Genomic DNA, 17,746 nt, shown 5'->3' with positions numbered 1-17,746 from the left:
CAGCAGCCAGTGGAAGTCCTCGCTGTGTAGCAGCTGGTCTTCGCCCATGACAGTTCAGCCCCAGTTCTTTTGTGCAGGAATGCGCTCACTGCTTAGAGAAGCATTAGCTCTGTCTTTACCACGAAAGTGAGGATAGCCTATTTCTATCTCCCGCCTGGGACATTCACTAACAGCACACACCGAGTCTGTGGTAGTGGCTTCCATCAGAGAGGCCACTGAACAGTATGTGGCAGGACAAGGGTGAGTGGAGTCAATATGCAGGCCAGAGATGAGGAAGGCAGCCCAGCCTTGACGCACCCTCCCCAGTGTCATTTGGGAGCCTGCAACACACACAGTGGCCATGTCTGGATATAAAGACAAAAACACACCTCTGGGTGTGTCTCTGAGGACGTTTGAGGGCTCGACTTATAAGAGAAGACCTACTCTGCGTGTTAACTTCACCTCCCCGTAGCTGAGGTCCTGCACTAAATGACGAATGCTGAGCACCAGCGCTCATCTCTGACCTTCCTGACTAGCTGCAGTGCAACCAGCTGCCTGGTATTCCCGCCTCTGTGCTTCCCCTGACATGACGTACAGTACTCGTAAGTTATTGCCCAACGTGAGCCCTTCGTTGCTTAAGTTGCCTCTGTCAGGCATTTTGTCACAGAGATGAGAAAACTACTGGAACACACTGCCCAGCACACCTGCTGCTTACCCCTCATGTCACCTCACAGGGATAGCCCTGTCCACCGGCCCTGTCCCTAGAGCTCTGGCACTGTGTTCAAAGTGAAACAGCCTCCTCTGGCTCAGCCCCTGGTGTGTCCCAGGCTCCTCCTGCTCTGCACTGGACTACCCCTGCTCATATCCTCCCTGCCCTCTGGAAGGCTGGCCCCTGAGGACGGATGAGAACGACTTCTGTGGGGTCCCTGCATGAGGACGGCATCCCTGAGCAATCTCAGTGTGAGACAGAAACGGGCCTTTTCTGCTCCTATAGAAAGGGCAGACTTAACTTCCTGAACAGTGAAAGCGTTCTACAGAACGTATGTGACAGGCAAGAGGGGGACGTGGTCTGCACCCTGAGAGACACTTCCCAAGTTCTTCCTTTGATTTTATTTCAAGGTCAGTGGTTCAAGGACAAGCACAGCTCATGACAGTGCCCTCACTAGTCTCTATGCTCTGTCCTCCTACAGATGTTTCCTTCAGCCCAAGGCCTATTTAAAGCTTGGTCCTTTCTCCAGCGACATCTTGCCTGTCCACTCTCAACAGTACCATTTATCCTTGGGCCCACGTGGAAGGAATGGGGCGCTGAAGCCTCCTGAGCGCCCGTAGAGACACGGCATCAAGGGTCTCCTAGTATCCCAGACCAATTTCTTCCGTTTGCCTGGATCTGACTCAGGCATTCTGAGGAGATAAGTCATCCGACAAAGCGTCATTCCTGCTCATGTTAAACTGCTTCTACCCTCTGATTCCCCTTTTAGTTCCCTGACACTTGAGTCATGCAAATAACAGAAAAGGAAGTGAGTGAGAGACAGTGGCTCCGGGACCCAGGGAGCCCAACTTGGCCAGTGCAGCTCTGCGACCCTGCCCTGCTCAAAACAGACACCAACCCTGTCTTCACAGCCAATTGTAGCCCATAGATGGAAACTTTCAGGCTCCCTTTGAAGGAATTTATCATTGATTATTCACACACATGGTATTTTGAATATGAATAACATGTAACTCCCTAATGAGATAAAACTGAGCACAAACATGTTGTTTTGTTAAATAGCAGATAACCGCATAGCTTACATTTGGCTGCGCAGCACTACTGACCTTCACACTCTGTGACTGTGCCAGTGTGATTGTAAAGCAGTCTAGAGAAATTGCTATTTTGATAGGGAAAGAACAGGGTTCCCGGGTGGGGAGTTTTCAAACATTAACTTCCACTGATGGGTGTGCATGACCCTCTATACATCCACTCTAGAATTGAAATGGGACACTTGTGGCCACAGATTGGTGCCACACAGCCCTAGGTATATAGAGTAGGTAGGTGACCTATGGACATTAAGATTTTACCAATCAACTAGAACAGAGCCCTTTAGGGAGAAACGCCTGTGTTAGCACCTTCCGACTGCTCTTCCCTTTTGTGTCAGATGTAGGCGTTTAGAGAAAACAGCACGTTCAGAGATGCTTCTTTCCAACCATTCAACTCCATAAATTATGTGAAGCACGCTAAAAAAAATGTGTCATCTTTCCTACTTGAACTATGATCTTAAACCAAGCCCACCCAGGAATGTGCTGCCCCCGCTACTGTTTTCCTCTCTAAATACGAGTGGGCTCCTTGAATAAAACCCCCACACTTCCTTGTGTAGATGGAGGGGCACAGCTTCGAAAATGGTTTGGCTGCTCTCTTTGCCTATTGCAGATAATCTCTCTCTAGCCCTTTTTGTCTTAGCCATGCTTGTTTTAGTTTTGCACTCACCAAGATGGGAACTTACCAAGCTGGGTTAAACCAGATCGAACTGGATTAAACCAGATAGAGCGGTATTAAACCAGGAGGGCTCCACGTAAACCTTCAGGTTCACTCTCACCACCTGTAGGGCTGGACCTTCAAATCCTTTCTGGCTGTGCGGAGCCTCTGACAGAAGACCACAAAGTCTACCCCAGGGGCTGCTTGTGGGTATTGCCGCTTGCTCACTACGCCCAGTCTACCAGAAGACAGGCTTTATCCTTGAGTCACTCGGTGGCTTTGCCATGAAAAGAAATATGGGGGTACATGCATCTGTATAGATCTTAGAGGTCTTTTCACTTCCACAGCAGGGTCATCAAGACCCCAGACCGAGAAACACATAACATACAGGCCAGGCTCAAGTGGAAGCACAGCACCACAGTCACCTTTTACTGGATGTTAGGAACATTTGTGTAATGTGCTGTGAGCCCAAAGGAGTGTCTGCAGTACACAAACTGGCCCAGGAACCAGTCGTCTTCCTGCTCCATCTGTAGACTTGGCTTCCTGAGCCTGAGGACTCTGAGGAGCTCTAGGTCCCTACCTTCTCAGTGTGCAACCTTCACCTGGGGGTGGGGGTTGGGGGTAGAAGCAGGTGCCGTAGCTGGGACCATGTGCACCTCACCAGCAAGGGCAGGGATATCTCAGATAGCAGTCCAAGCAAGAATGTCCCCTCACAGGTGACGACAGAAGAACACTCGAGGAGGGAGCAGAGAGTACCCCTTACACAACACAGGAGCCATGAAGACTCTGTGCTTCAGCGAGTAACGGCTTTACATTTCAGCCTCTGATTGGAACCCCCTAGAAGACATGGGGATATGAAATGGAGCACAAACCGACAAGAGATTTCACAATAAAACTACAAATAAACAACGCTATGATCTAGCAACTCTGTTTCTAAGAATTCAACAAATCAACATTAAATAATGTTCAAAGAAGTTTGTGTCAAATATTTTTACATACTAAATATACATTTAATTATTTAAGAAAAATGCAATGAGCTGGGCATGGTGGTCCACACACGTAATCTCAGCACTTGGGAAGACAGAGGCAGGCGGATCTCTGTGAGTTCGAGGCCAGCCTGGGCTACAAAGTGATTCCAGAACAGCCAGGGCTACACACAGGGAAACCCTGTCTCAAAACAAACAAACAAACAAACAAAAAATGCAATGGAATTCTAACAGGTATGAAGAAGGCCTCAAAGCTGTCTTTGTGCTATATGAAAAGATCTCCGAGAAGACATCAACTTGAAAAGAAACAAGCACCCTGCAGAGTGTGGTAACGTCACTGTGGAGAGTCAGTATAGAAAGGGTAGAGTAACACTGCACCATGTGACCTGGCAGATCCTTCTTAGCCAGGGTTCAGGGCCAGGGTCAAGTGCAGCAGGTCGTGTCCTCAATGTGAAGAGAAGTATACTTGGTCTCTGTGTGGCGAGACTCAATTGATGCATGAGAAAAACATCAAAATCACAGTCACACTGAGCTCCTATGAATTCCCCTCACACTAGCATGGCCATCACCAACTCAGGGAATCTGAGGAGGCATCCCAGTGCAGAGAAGCCAAGGAGGCTGAGAGGTCCAGTGAGAGACTGTGTGGGGTCCTTGACAGAGGAGGCAGAAAGGGTAACAGGACATGTGACCATGCACTCAATAATGGATCTCATCTTGAGTCACTAATGGCACCAAGCTCATGGGACATGTAGCAGCAGAGGAGCTGGCTATGGGGTGGTGGGTTACCCACTCTGTCTTCCTAGGCTCTTCGTAAATCTAAAACTAAGTTTACAAAGCTGATCCATTATTAAGGTGAAGTCAACTTTCTAAAGATGAAAAGCAATATGCAGAAAGGTGTGTGCACCTTGCTGCAGGGTGCATTGCAGGTTAGGGAGATAATCTACACTGAATTGTAAGCGCCTTGATCTCTAGACAGAAGAAACCAGGTGGTGCTGGAGGAGGTTGGCGTAAAGTCGATTTTCTTAGATGTTTAGAAACTAGAAACCTATTAAAATGTTAAAGTAAGGAAAGAGACTTGCCTCTGGGACTTTTGGGTGACGTTCTTGGGACAGGAAAGGCCCACCTACATCCACGTATGGCAAGCCATACCGTTTTTCCTCGTTGTCTTTGGCTTGGCCTAGCCCTAGGGAAAGGGTAAATGTCCTCTCCCTATTGCTCTAACCCTCAAGGCCATCGAGGGCAACTTCCCTTTTCTCAGGAAGCAGCCTCTGGGCAGGGCCCATGATTTGTTTGCTCCCTTTGGCTTCCGCTGGCCTTTGTCTCAACCCAATGCCTCAGGAACCCTCCTTAGGACCAACCAGGTTTGAAAATAAGGAAACCCAAGCAGGAGGCTCTGTGAGAGCCAGCGTGAGCAATGGTGGTGGTTATGCTACAGCCACAAACCAAGCTCTCACTCTGTGAAACTCCTAGAACAGGGCAGTCCAGTAGATATAACAATCAATATGGCAGCCACACACTAGATTTAGGATACGAAGGGTGGTCCATTGGTATGAAGGGTGGTCCACTGGCATTGGAATCTCCCCCAAATTCTCTTGAACCCAATGTGTGTCTTTTTCTCATTCTGGTTCCTCTTCCCCAGACCAGGGTTGCCAAGGCCAGAGGGAATGACTGTGGCCCTCCAGATGGCAGATTCTCAGGCAGTACATTTCAAAACTGTGTAGTATCTGAGCAGCTGGTGTGCAATGAGGGCTGAGCAAAGCAAAGTCCAGTGTGCAAACTTTCCATGAGCAGCTCTGAGAAATTTGGAAAGGGTGTTAGGGCCCTGCTACCCCAGGGAGTGCAGAGTCCTGGGGAGGGGACCTGTATACCCCACTCTCCTCCTGTTGAGCACCTGAAGCGCTGGGGTGTTTGCAAGAAGCCCAAGCACCCAAGGCCACTTCAGGACACTCCAGAGCCACTGAGTCCTCACAGGAAGCTGGCCACACCCACTGCAGAGCTTAGGGACAGGTGGAGTAGCTCTGGCAAAGGGCTCTCTGCTGACAGTGTCTTCTAATACATCCACTTCCCCAAAATAGGGGTGTTGCTGTTGCTTTGTCTCTTACATGGTTTTCCTCCTTTGAAAGAATCCAAGGTCAGTATGTTTAAATCAGTCCCTAGATGTGGGGACACTGAACTTGTCTGTGAAATTCAGACCAAAGATCTTACATTCTTTAATCCTGGTTGAAATTTGTGCTGGATAGATGGTCCCCAGTCTCTCAGTGGGCCTGAGCCGAAGGCAGTAGCCCTTTGGACTCACATTCCAAAGCAGGTTGACTCAGGACTACAACTGTAAATGCAGAGTGGTTATTTACAACATATTTACATATTAAGAGGGTCATCTCACTCACACTAGAGGTGAAATCTTATAAACACACGTAAGATTACAAATTGTTCCTGTTTATCATTCAAAAAAAGAAAGTTTCAGAATTCCATGAGGAAATAACAAGTATCTTCATAGCAAACTTAAATATTTGAAAAGAAAATCCAAAGTGTGCTCTTTCCATAGACATAGGCTTCTGCTGGCATATACTGGGTAGTAATTAGCTTGAAGATGTGGTGGCGCGAGCCTTTAATCCCAGCGCTCAGGAGGCAGAGGCAGGTGGATCTCTGTGAGTTCGAGACCAGCCTGGTCTACAAAGAGAGTCCAGGACAGCCAGGGTTATACAGACGGACCCTGTCTTAGGGGTGGGGGGTAGGGTGGGGGGAGGAACAAGGTCTGGCAACTTCCCATGAGACCAATACTCATTTTTTAAAAAAAAATAAAAATGCCAAGTAACAAGAATTGCCCCAGGATACAAGCTAGCTTGAATTGTGACCTCCTATGTGAACCACTAAACCCAAGCTATCTAGAATAGGCATTTATTAGACATCTACCCAGCCTCTCAACTCCCAAAAGTGGTACGCTCATATCTTCAATGGCATCTGACGGCCATCAGCCAGTCCACAGATGTAGGTCAAACTCAAGAGCAAGCTTATTGAGCCACAGAGGGCTAGGGCAGTCATGCTACTGAGCCATGGAGGGCTAGGGCAGTCATGCTACTGAGCCACGGAGGGCTGGGGCAGTCAAGCTACTGAGCCACGGAGGGCTAGGGCAGTCATGCTACTGAGCCATGGCGGGCTGGGGCAGTCGTGCTACTGAGCCACGGAGGGCTGGGGTAGTCAAGCTACTGAGCCATGGAGGGCTAGGGCAGTCATGCTACTGAGCCATGGAGGGCTACGGCAGTCAAGCCTCCACAATCAGCTTCTTCTCGCAGCTACCCAGTCTGATTTCTCCATAGCCATGCAGTGGCCATGTTGACCGGAGACGCCTATTGCCCCCATGCTCTGGAGAGCACAGGGAAGCACATGTGAGCACTTAGAATAAATGGGTATGTGGCGGATCCAGAGCACACCAAGGAGTTATCTCCAAACTGCCTGTCCTGGGAGGCAAGTATGGCATACAGGAGAACCTCCACCAGGCCTCAGGGCAGATGACAAACAGATGTGAGGTCTCCTGCTGGCAGCCCCTTATCCTCTGAGGAAACACTGAGCGCAGCCTGCAGGTCACTCTACCCAAGTCCATCCTGTGAGGACCTACTGAGGCTCCACTTGCTGCAGATGTGAGTCTACTGGCAAAGGTGGGGCTGCAGTGTATGGACTGCCCCAGATACTTCCTGCTGACAGGGCACATTGTTGCCTTGGCAACACTTCTTTACAGTGCTGAGCATGTGGTAGGAACATGTGACACACCCACTCATCATGCTGTGTTGCAACTAATTGTCTCAGCAGATCCTAGTCAGTCTTTGGAACTCCCAGGCTGAACTGGACTCTCATTCCCTGAGGACCTGAGACTTCTGGAACTGGGTGTGGCACGAAAGACAGCATGTGAGCAAAGGCCTCTACCAGACGTGAGCTTGGGGCAGGTGTTTGGCTGCTATAGCCCAGTGTAAAACTTTTTTTTTTTAACTAAAAAAAAATATTTCAGGGCCTGTATAGAAAACTAAACATAGTGGGGTGTCCTAGAATGCTCACTGAGCAGAGGCAGCAACTGACATGAATGTGAGCCACCATTTCACTCCAAGGTGCCAGGGACAGCAGAACAAAGAGACTCCGGTGTCTCAGGAGGTAAGACACCCGAGGACAGAGCAGACAAAGAGCCCAGGAAAAATAAGAGCTGCACCTCCCTCTCAGCCTCAGAGGCAAGGAACTCTGTGGCAAAAGGGTGGCCACAGTCCACAGGCACTGCCCCGTAGGTGGGCGGACGCCTGAGGCAATGCTCACATTCTTGGACAGACTCCAAGTCGTTCCCAGGGAGGGGCTGTGGCTTCCTCCTCCTTGGACTCCTTAGGACAGGATTGGCAACGTCAAACATACAAACATACAACCACCTCCAGCTACCATCTCCCCTGCCCAGCTGTCTGCTGGCTCCATTCTGCTATGGTCCCTACTCCAGGGTCCTACTTGAGATTGTATGACTGATGCTCGAGCCTTCAGAAGGACACCAGCTCCCGCTGAGCTGCCTCCTCAGCAGGGCACACTCCCAGAGGCCCCCTTGCACTATTTGCATAGTGTTTCATATTTAACATTTATATGGTTTCTTGGCTCACAAATACACAGAGGTGCACTAAAATCAAAGATCTTGGATAAAGCAATCACTGAATGTTTTCATTAGAGAAAAATATGATTTAACACAAAAGAAAAATAAATAGTATAGTGAACCCCGAATCTTCACCACCCAGTTTCAGCAGCCATACACATAGCCCCCATTTTCTCCATGTTAAGCATACCCCAGTCATCATGTGATTTTGTCTGCAAATGCTACTGAAAGCAAAGATTTTTCAGGAGCTTGACCTTGATACCATTGTCACAACCTGGAAATCAATAACTTTAAGCCTTAACATCCAATCATCTCCCATTGAGGTACCAGCGTTTCCCCTGGGACTCATATAAGCTCAATCCCTCTGGCTGAGCTTGAGAACTACTTCTGTCTGGCTCAGCACCTTGCAGGCTCCTACACAGAGTGGCAGATGGTTCAGGGTTATTAGAATGCTGACAGACTTGAACAGAAATGTTAAAAAAGTATCTTTTATGTCAAATAAGTTTTTTGGTTTTTTTTTGTTGTTGTTGTTTTTTTGTTTTTTTTTTAAAAGCCAGTCCTCAAGCATGAGGAAGACTGATGTCACAAGCATATGACAGAGATGTGGGCAGTTCTCATGGACGCTGCCAGCCACTCTTTGGCAAATGGATAGGCCAAATGAGGAGACTCATGCTGCTGAGGTGCCCTGCCCTAAACTCCACCACTGCAGCCCACATCTGACCTAACGCACTTGGTGTTGCTCTCCCTGGCTTCTCCTCAGGCCCAGTCCCTCCCCGCATGTGACCTCCCAGGCCTTTCCACTTCCACCAGGACCAGCAATTTCCATTTGTCAGCCGTTGCTGCAGAACAAAGCCTCGAGACTTACAGGAGCACTAAATATGTACAGGCTTCATCCCTTATAGCCTGGTGTGTATCTCACAAGCTGTGTACCTGCTGCAGTGCGTGAAAATCCACAGCAGTCTGGCAGCTCGCCCTCCTTCACATTGTTGAAGCTCTACTCTGTCTCACGCAAGCCCCACAGAGATGACTAAACCAGCTGAGTTCTCTGCTTGGAGATCCAGGTTCCAGATACCAATTTTCTCTTTGCATTCTTCATCAGCGAACTCTGGGTCTCAGCCACCATGTCCAGGGCACCCACTGCCCACAGATTCGGTCTTTTCTAGACAAAAACTCAGGTTTGCTTCTGCTGTTTATCTCCAGAGACACCTGCTTGCCTGTCTCATGTCCTTCTGGGATGAGCCCTCAGTCTTCCGCAGAAAGATACTCACTAAATCCCATGCCCTGGAATTACCCCCTGCATGGCTGTGACATCCAGTTACAGCACTTGCCTGGTCTCTGAGGTACAGCGGATAAGAGTAGAGATGGCTGGGTAGTGACAACGGTCTCTGAGGATTGTCAGCCAGGCAGTCATGGCAAGACGCTGGTCACCCTCCACCCCATCCCTATCTCTACCCTGAAGACACAGCTTCCCAGCAAGTCAGGGAACCCCAGGCGGGACAAGGCACTGGCAACCACAGTGCTCGTTGGAGGAGAGTGTGTTTCTCTGGTGTGTGCTTCGCTGCCTTTCTCAGGCTTAGTTCCTTCTCTCACACATTAGTCAACAGTCTTTTCCACCCAGCTTTCTTGGTATTTGCCCACCAGGGCAGCTGTCAGTGGTAGGAGGCCCATGCCATATATTTTTCTTTGCCTGCCTTTAATTTACTTTTGACCCCCAAAGCCTTGAGCCCCTGGCCTCCTGAGGCCCTGCAGTCCCAGCTCCAGGGCAACCCAGACAGTTCCTCAAACTAATGAGGACGCTGGAGAGGGTTGGGAGCAGTGCTGCCGTGGAGACAGCCTCAGACCAGTTGCCACGGCACTGTACAGGCCTGGGCAGCTGCGGGACGATTCAGCCATCCTCTAGCTGTCCTCTGGCTGCACTGCAGTAGCAAGGGCATTGAAGAGACGAAGGAATGCTGCAGACTCAGAAGCCCTCGCCACCAAAGCTGCAGCACAGGCCCTTCCAGCTGCTGCTGGGCCACAGACCTTTGCTCTCTCCCAAACATGTAACCATGTCTCATAAAAACTACAGAAAGAGCCAGGTGGTGGTGGCGCACACCTTTAAGCCCAGCACTTGGGAGGCAGAGGCAGATGGATCTCTACAAGTTCGAGCCCAGCCTGATCTACAGGGTGAGCTTTAGGGCAGCCAGGGATGTTACACAGAGAAACCCTATCTCGAAAACAAAAACAGACTACAGGGAGATGAAGGCCCATGGCATCGTGGGCCCTGGGTTCCTAGGGCAGCGACTAGAAGGTCTGTGTAGACAGATTAGGGGATAGATCGGCCACTGTGGAGGCTCCACATTCCTCCCCCTCTGGTACTAATTTGCCTCTTCTCAGACCCATCACTCAAACCCCTCAGCTACCCTCTTCCACTCCTGAGGCCCTAAGCCAGAGCTCCATCCGCTGACCCTCCGTGGTGACAGAGGCGGACACCACACCAGGCCACCTGCTCCTTTGAACTGCTGGCCAGGCTATGACATGGCTCCCAGACCTCCAGCTATCCTCACTGCTAGGAAGGACAGACTTTCCAAACCAGAGACGTCTCCCGCTCTCTCTTTCACACACTGCAGGCTTTTTAGCCACACCAAACAGAGACCGAATGGAGTAATCGGGTCCAGTCAAGCCTAGCCTCAGACGACCCTCGCACAGTCCCCAGGGTGCCCTTCTCTGAGTTCACCAGGCCTCAGCTCCCAAGTGGAGGGGCAGGCAGTAGAGGTCCTTCTTTGCCTCTTCCTAACCTGGACATGGTGCTGGAGTGAGGACCCTTGAGGTGACTATTTGTGGGCACTGACGTGAGGAAGAACTCATCTGCTGTACAATTCCAGAAACATCGACGAACATATTTGTGCCTTTCCACAATGTTAGAACTTATTGAATAACAGTAAATTCACAAAGTTCAGCAGCTTCCATCCCGCTGCCTTGGTAGCTTTGCTGAGGAAAGTGCAGGTTCTTTATTCCAATCTTAATGAATTCTCATTTCACACATCACACAGCGTGTTTACATTTATCTACACATCTCCATACACATAGAGGTTGCAAAGTGAATACAAGTTAAAGAGGTTGCATCAGAGTTCAAGAGGCTTCAGAAGTGGGCTGAGAGTCTGTATAGGTGAGACCAGTGTGAGAGGGAGCTGTTTCCAGAGCTGTCACAGTCAGGTTGGAAAACAAGGCTGCAGAATTCAGCTAAAATGTGAAAAGGCCATAGCAGAAATCAAGAGCAGGAAGCAGTAGGTCAGATCCAAACAGGTGGACAGGAGTAAGCTGTGTGTCAATAGCAGGGACCATACCCAGTGGGTGGCTCTCAGTCCTTGACGCTCAGGTCATAGTTGGTGTTGGAGCTTGTCACGGCAGTGCTAAGTGCCCATCACTTTACAGGTCTAGGCAACAGGACTATACTGCTTCCTCAATCTGATGTGCACAATACTTTTGGGGTGTGATTTCCACGATATGATTTAAATGTGTCCACGTGCCTAAGCTCTTCCCAATAAGCTTGTAAGATGGTTCCCTTTATATTCCCAGGACTAAGTTACTTTTAGTCAGTGCTGAATGGATGGTGCTTGAGGGATTTTTGCAGTTCCTGGGTACCCCCAGGAGCAGCAGTCATCTTTCTCCCTCAAAGCGGAATCAGAAGCTGCCTGTGAAGTGGGGTCTCCTACGGCAATGTGCAAGCCGACAAACCACTGTTCTATACCACACGGAGCAGCTTAGAGCAGAGCATCGCCAGATCCCAGCACTTCCCTAGCCCTAGAGTAAGTCGGGGTAGGAAAAGAGGAGCCAACAGAAAGGCAGACGTCACAGGTACCTCGTGTCCCCTCCCAGGCTGTTTCCAAAGTCCCTACCAGAAGTGACAGTGAGCCAGTGGACCAAATGCGGGAGCTGCTCCATCAAGACAGAGCCACCATGGCTAACCATGGACCAGCATGCTACCCATCACTCACAGTCACAGCTAGACACAGTGATGCCAAGTTCTCAACCCTGGCTCTCTCACTTATTTATTTATGCAGGCTTTTCAAGACAGTGTTTCTCTGTGTAGCCTTGGCTGTCCTGGACTCCCTTTGTAGACCTGGCTAGCCTCGAACTCACAGCAATCTTTCTGCCTCCGCCTCCTGAGCACTGGGATTAAAGGCGTGTGCCACCACCACCTGGCAGCTCTCTCTCTCTTTCAAGCTGAAGAAATTCTCCTCCCTTTAGAGGCCCAGAGGCCCTAGAACTTGCCTTGATCAACACTGGGAAAGAAATAAAAATAAATAAAAGCAAGTTTGCAAGTCCAGTTAACCTAGGGAAGTGCAGTCCCAAATCACACGCCAAACTACGTGTACCTGTAAACCACCCCAAAGCTCAAGAGCAGCATTCTTTCTCTGTTTGGTGAATAATGCCACAAACTATGGTGGGTTGTTCATTGCCTAGTGGGTGGTACTGGTCTCAGGCTCACTGCTGTTCTGACCGTCTCTCAGCACATCAGGTTGCCTGTGCCTAGCCCATTCTGGCTCAAAGCAGACACCCCAAGGGTGGGGAAGGCAGACGCTTCAGTGAGGGTTTCTAGCTGATTAAGCCCGAGCCTGGTGTTCTGGGGTCTGCTCACAGCCTGAGAGCTCAGCTGGAGAGAAGCTGGGCAGAGCTACCCATTCTTTCACTCACTGTCGTGGGAGTGGCCAGCACTGAGCAGAACCAACTGAAGGAGAGACTAATGGGCAGAAACCATAGGTTTAACTTCTACAGGAGAGCCAGACCAAAATCTTTCCAAAATTAGAAGCAAACACTCCCACTTGAAGGAGAAAATTCCCCACAAGCTCCTGTAGGACTTGGCCTCCAACTGCCTAAGGTATGACCTTTTCCATAGTGGCAGGAGATAGAGAAGGCTTGCCTGAGGAAGTGTGGTGTGGGGGTCCACGTCTCCCCTGGCCTCAGACACCATGCACAACCTCATCCTAGGCTTTACAGTCATCAGGGGCTACCCAGGACCAACAGACTCCTGGCCTTCAAGCGTAGACAGCTGTTTCTGTCTCCTCCTCCAGGGACCCCATCAGTTTCACTCTAGCCAGCCTCATGCTGGATGCCTTTGCCTCTCTCCCATCCTAACATGCCTGAAAAGTTGCGCAACCATCGTGGGGGTGGCCACATGAATAAGCTTTTTGTGATCCCACACAGGGACAACAGAATGTCAAATGCTAATTAGCAGCAAGCCAGCCTCTGTCTCTAGCCCGTTATCATGAAACTTCCTAGATTTCAGACAAAGGGTCTGACATGAACATTGGTAGACTGGCCTCCAGAATCTTCCAGTACCTGTGACTGACGTGGCGTGGGGCGAGAGTGAGTAGAAGCCTTACAGTGTGGGGGCAGGTAAGATCAGAGAGTCAGCACAGAGGCCCTCGGGACTATTTGGTGGAAAGAGTAGCCACAAGGGAACCTCAAACCTCAGCTTAGTTGTGGCTGCACATACATGTGTGTACGTATACCTCAGCCCACCCCATTTCACCAGACCCATCACACGACTGCCCTAAGCCCTCAAGCCTGAGATCACAGCAATTGGGCCTTATATATGCAGACATCTTCTGCTCCAAGCAGTGAGGGTAGCAGAGCTGCAGGACATGAAAGAAAAAAGAAAGAAAGAAAGAAAGAAAGAAAGAAAGAAAGAAAGAAGAGTGTGAAAACAAGCAAGGGCGAGGGGACCCAAGCACCTGACCTTGGTGTAAAGTGCAGAGGAGAGACCAGCAGGCTCAACGAGCCTAGTTTCTTCTCTAAGACCAAGAATAAGTCTCATACCTCAAAGGTAGGACATGACAAAGCGTGGATACAGTTTGAGAGGGAGGGGAACTTGCGGTAGTGGGGCCTGGATGGAGGAAGGAGGCCTCTGGGGTTGGGGGGACGCTCCTAGGGGACCCGTGTTTCCTCGGCCGCTTCTCACTGCGGCTCCCTCTGCTTCCTGGCTTCCTGAGGCGAGCTGTTCTGATCCAGCACAACCTCCCCACCCAAATGGTCTGAAACCTCTGAAACTGTAAGCAAAACAAATCATCCCTTGGCTAAGTTGTCCTCTCAGATGTCTTTCATAGTGATAAAGAACTTACCACACACTACGACACAGATAAAGCCCCAGGACACTACAGAAGGACACAGCCAGTGTGATTGTGATTCCATATACAGCGCTGGTTACGTGGGGAAAGCCGGGATTCCTGTGTTTAATGGGGGTAGAATGTCAGCTTGGAAAGATGGAAGACCATGGTGATGGTGTCACAATGTGCCTGTGTTTAATGCTACAACATCGAGTGCTATGGTTAAACGGTATGTTTTGCTGCATATATTTTACATAATTAAAATTATTTGAGCCGGGCATGGTGGTGCACACCTTTAATCCCAGCACTTCGGAGGCAGAGGCAGGTGGATCGCTGTGAGTTTGAGGGCAGCCTGGTCTACAAAAGTGAGTCCAGGATAGCCGGGGTTGTTACACAGAGAGGATGGTACCCAAAGGGTCCAGAAGACCTTGATATATCTGTCACATCCAGATGCCATGGTAGTCCTAGGCTGGTGGCCCTGAGTGACTATTATTTTTGCTATTCTACATATTGGGGGGTCCAACCTGTATCAGGTCCAAGGATCCCCAGCTGTCCCTGGCAAAAGCCAGCCAATGGGTGCGGACATTCTCCCCCGCTGTGCTCTATCAGCTGCTCCAGTTGAGGCAAACAAGTGGGAAAAGCTTAATCCAGGAAGCATGCAGTGTATTCCCAGCCAGTCTAGCTTCCCAGGTCCCCACAACCAGTTCCCTGGAGCACAGCCACCTCGCCATCTTTGCAGCCTTGGGACTGCTGAGATGCGAGGAGAGGGCGAAGCTGTCTCCACGTCTGTCGCTAGAGGATGGGGAGCTTGGTTACTCTGGCCCCCAGCTTCTATCGCTCCCCGTTACAGGTAAAACAGTCCCGGTGCTGGATAAGATTTCTGAGTGTCTCACTTATCCATGCGTGGCTGTCTTAGTCACTGTCCTATGGCTGGGAAGAGACACCATGACCATGGCAGCTCTTATAAAGGAAAGACCTTTCCTGGGGCTGGCTTACGGTTCAGAGGTTTAGTCCATTGTCACCATAGCAGGAAGCATGGCGGCACGCAGGCAGACATGGTGAGAAAGGAGCTGAGAGCTACCTCCTGATCAGCTGGCTGAGAGAGAGACTCGGGGCTTAGCATAGGTTTTGTAACTCCAAAGCGCACCCCCATTGACACACTTCTTCCAACAAGGCTACACCTCCCAGTGCCACTCTCTGTGACCAAGCCTGTGGGGCCAATTCTTATACAAACAAACACGTGCACCACAGCCTTGCACGAACGGCTTAGCTTTGTGGGATATGATTTCTTGACTCATTAAATACAAATAATGATGGTACAGATCTTGCTAGAGGAGGTGTTTTCTTATACAACCAACATCAAGAGAGGCACCCCTATCCGGGCATAGTGGCACACACCTATAATCCCAGCACTCAGGGAGGTAGAGGCCAGTGGATCTCTGTGAGTTCAATGCCAGCCTGGTCTACAGAGTCCAGGACAGCCAAGAAACACAGAGAAACCCTGCCGTGAAAAGCAAACCAAAACAAACAAGAGAGGTGTCCCTGGTACTCAGTGTTGATTGATGGTTAGAAGGTAAAGGGTATCCGTTTGCTCAGCTGGCGAGGGCAGGGCCTTCCTGCATTGGTGCCAGCCTCTCGTGTCTTTCCTCACCCTATACTATGTGGCCACATTCCTTTCCCTAGCTCTTCTAGCGGTCTTGTCCTCTCTTTCCAGAACACCAGCTTCATCACAAAATTTCTGTCCAGAAAATGACTGGGTTGCTTGCTTAGAGCTGTTTTCCAGCTGGGGTGGGGGTGGGGAGAGACAATTTCAGAGCATCACCAGTGTTTGTCTCTGTGATGGGGTGGGCACGGATCTTACTATTTAACTTTTCTAAAGTTTCCTTTCTTAGCATTCTTTGAACGCTACAAAGCCACGTTTTGTTTTGTTTTGTTTTTTAGACCCTCAGCATCTCTTTCTCCCCTTCCTCCTTGAAGATGCTTCTCTGTGCTGGCCCCTCCTGCCCATCGCTCCGCAGTTCTGGTGCAGCCTCTCATCCTAGGACAGTAGAGACCCCTTCCGTGGGGAGAATCTGGACCTTTCCACCTTCCTCACTATGCCTCCTGCAGCGGCACACAGATAACAACAGCTGACGCACAGAAAGCAACCATCACTACAGGCTCTCTTTCTAAGATGTCTTTGTCTGCTTGTGATGCCAGGGCTTGGGACCTGTAGGGCTCAGACTTGGGTACAGGCGAACAAACCAGCTGCAGGATGCAAACAGCCTACCACCCTGGGCCAGGTGCCAAGAAAGGCTCGCTTGGTGGAGAAAGGGACTGAGAAGACCTCTCCCAGAAGAAACATTCCTCACTTCCTGTGCTGACACCTCCTGGTTCCGGAAGTCCCTAGCCCAAGCCTTGGAGGAGTCTCCAAACCCGTAGCAATTGACCCTTTGAGGATCAGAGTGACTGTCGCAAGTAGAGGCAAGTGGGGCGGCCAAGGCAGCAGAAACACAATGGAGACGTTGCTGCATCCTATGTAGAAGATGGATGCATGTCACTGTCTGCTCTTCCATCCCATAACAGTGGCAGAGAGAGCCAGCCCCTCCTTAGGGAACATTAGTGAAACAAAAGACTCACTGCAGGGAAGCTGTAAGCTACAAACCCTGTCACCAGGCAAGGATGCATTCTCTTCGTTTAAGAACAATTAACAGTTTAAAAAATAATACTATCTCTTTGAAAGATCTGCAAAATCAATGTTTCATATAAACTAAAACTACACTTATCAAGAGAAAAGTGTGCTCGAGTTGACACTCTGCCATGGTTTGGATGAGTGTCCCCAAGATGTACACTTACTGCCAGGGTAGCACTGTGAGGAGAAAGATGGGTCTAGGCTAAGTGGAGCTGTCACGAGGCTGGGAGCTGGCGCTGTGGAAACCCTGCTATTAGGAAGAAAATCAGGAACTTGGGGAGATGCCTCCCAGTTCCTTCTCACCGATTGAAACTCCTTAGTCCGAACTTTCCTTGAGAGCTGCAATCTTTGCGGAATCTAATGGGAGCCTTAGGTAGTTTTGCTGCCTGTTTGATGAGGTCAGGGCTTTGCTCCTGCCATGATGTGCTGCAGCCTTACCCTAGGCCAAAGTCTGCTTTTGATTATGATTTTAACCCCCCAAAACCGTGAGACAAATAAATCTTTTCTCATTACAGTGAGTATCTCATGTATTTAATAGATTCACAGAAAGGAGACACACAGTCTTGTTATTTTAAATAACATAACAATTCTGAGACTGTGTCAGAAAATCAACTTTACAAATATTTTCTTCACGTATTTACTGATATCGCTATCATTGTTTGCTTCTGATCTGTAATTTTAACACAGATAGATAAAGTACCACACTATTGAAGAAATTAGCTAAGTGGAAAGCAAGCACAAGAACCTCAACTGTTAAACTATTATTATTATTATTATTATTATTATTATTATTATTATTATTATTATTATTAACAGATATCCCAGAGCCTGGGCTGGACAGGCAGCTTTTGACAAATGAACACTCTCATGGGGTCTGAGAATGAGGCCTCACTTGGAAATGGGGTAATTGCAGATTCAATCAAATTAAAGTTAAGTCACTGAAGTGGGCCTCAATCC

The 17,746-nt window shown here is 49.4% G+C and overlaps 1 long non-coding RNA gene across 2 annotated transcripts in view; it reads left to right on the top strand.

Moving 5' to 3' along the window:
• LOC311578307 overlaps positions 1-17,491 on the top strand; it is a 31,385-nt gene extending 13,894 nt beyond the window's left edge. Inside the window, exons 3-4 of one of the 2 annotated variants that reach the window (XR_014772819.1) lie at positions 16,060-17,316; positions 17,384-17,491. This is a non-coding gene — a long non-coding RNA (uncharacterized lncRNA). Of the gene's footprint in view, positions 1-3,144; positions 3,333-16,059; positions 17,317-17,383 lie in introns of those variants that run through there. The other variant, XR_014772820.1, reaches the window with a different exon arrangement.
• The last annotated feature ends 255 nt before the right edge of the window (positions 17,492-17,746 follow it).

The sequence above is a fragment of the Acomys minous genome (genome assembly GCF_964271855.1).
Source record: "Acomys minous genome assembly, chromosome: 12".
NCBI classification, from domain to species: Eukaryota; Metazoa; Chordata; class Mammalia; order Rodentia; family Muridae; genus Acomys; species Acomys minous.
The sequence above is the reverse complement of the archived record's forward strand: the minus strand, read 5'-3'. Positions and strand labels throughout refer to the sequence as shown.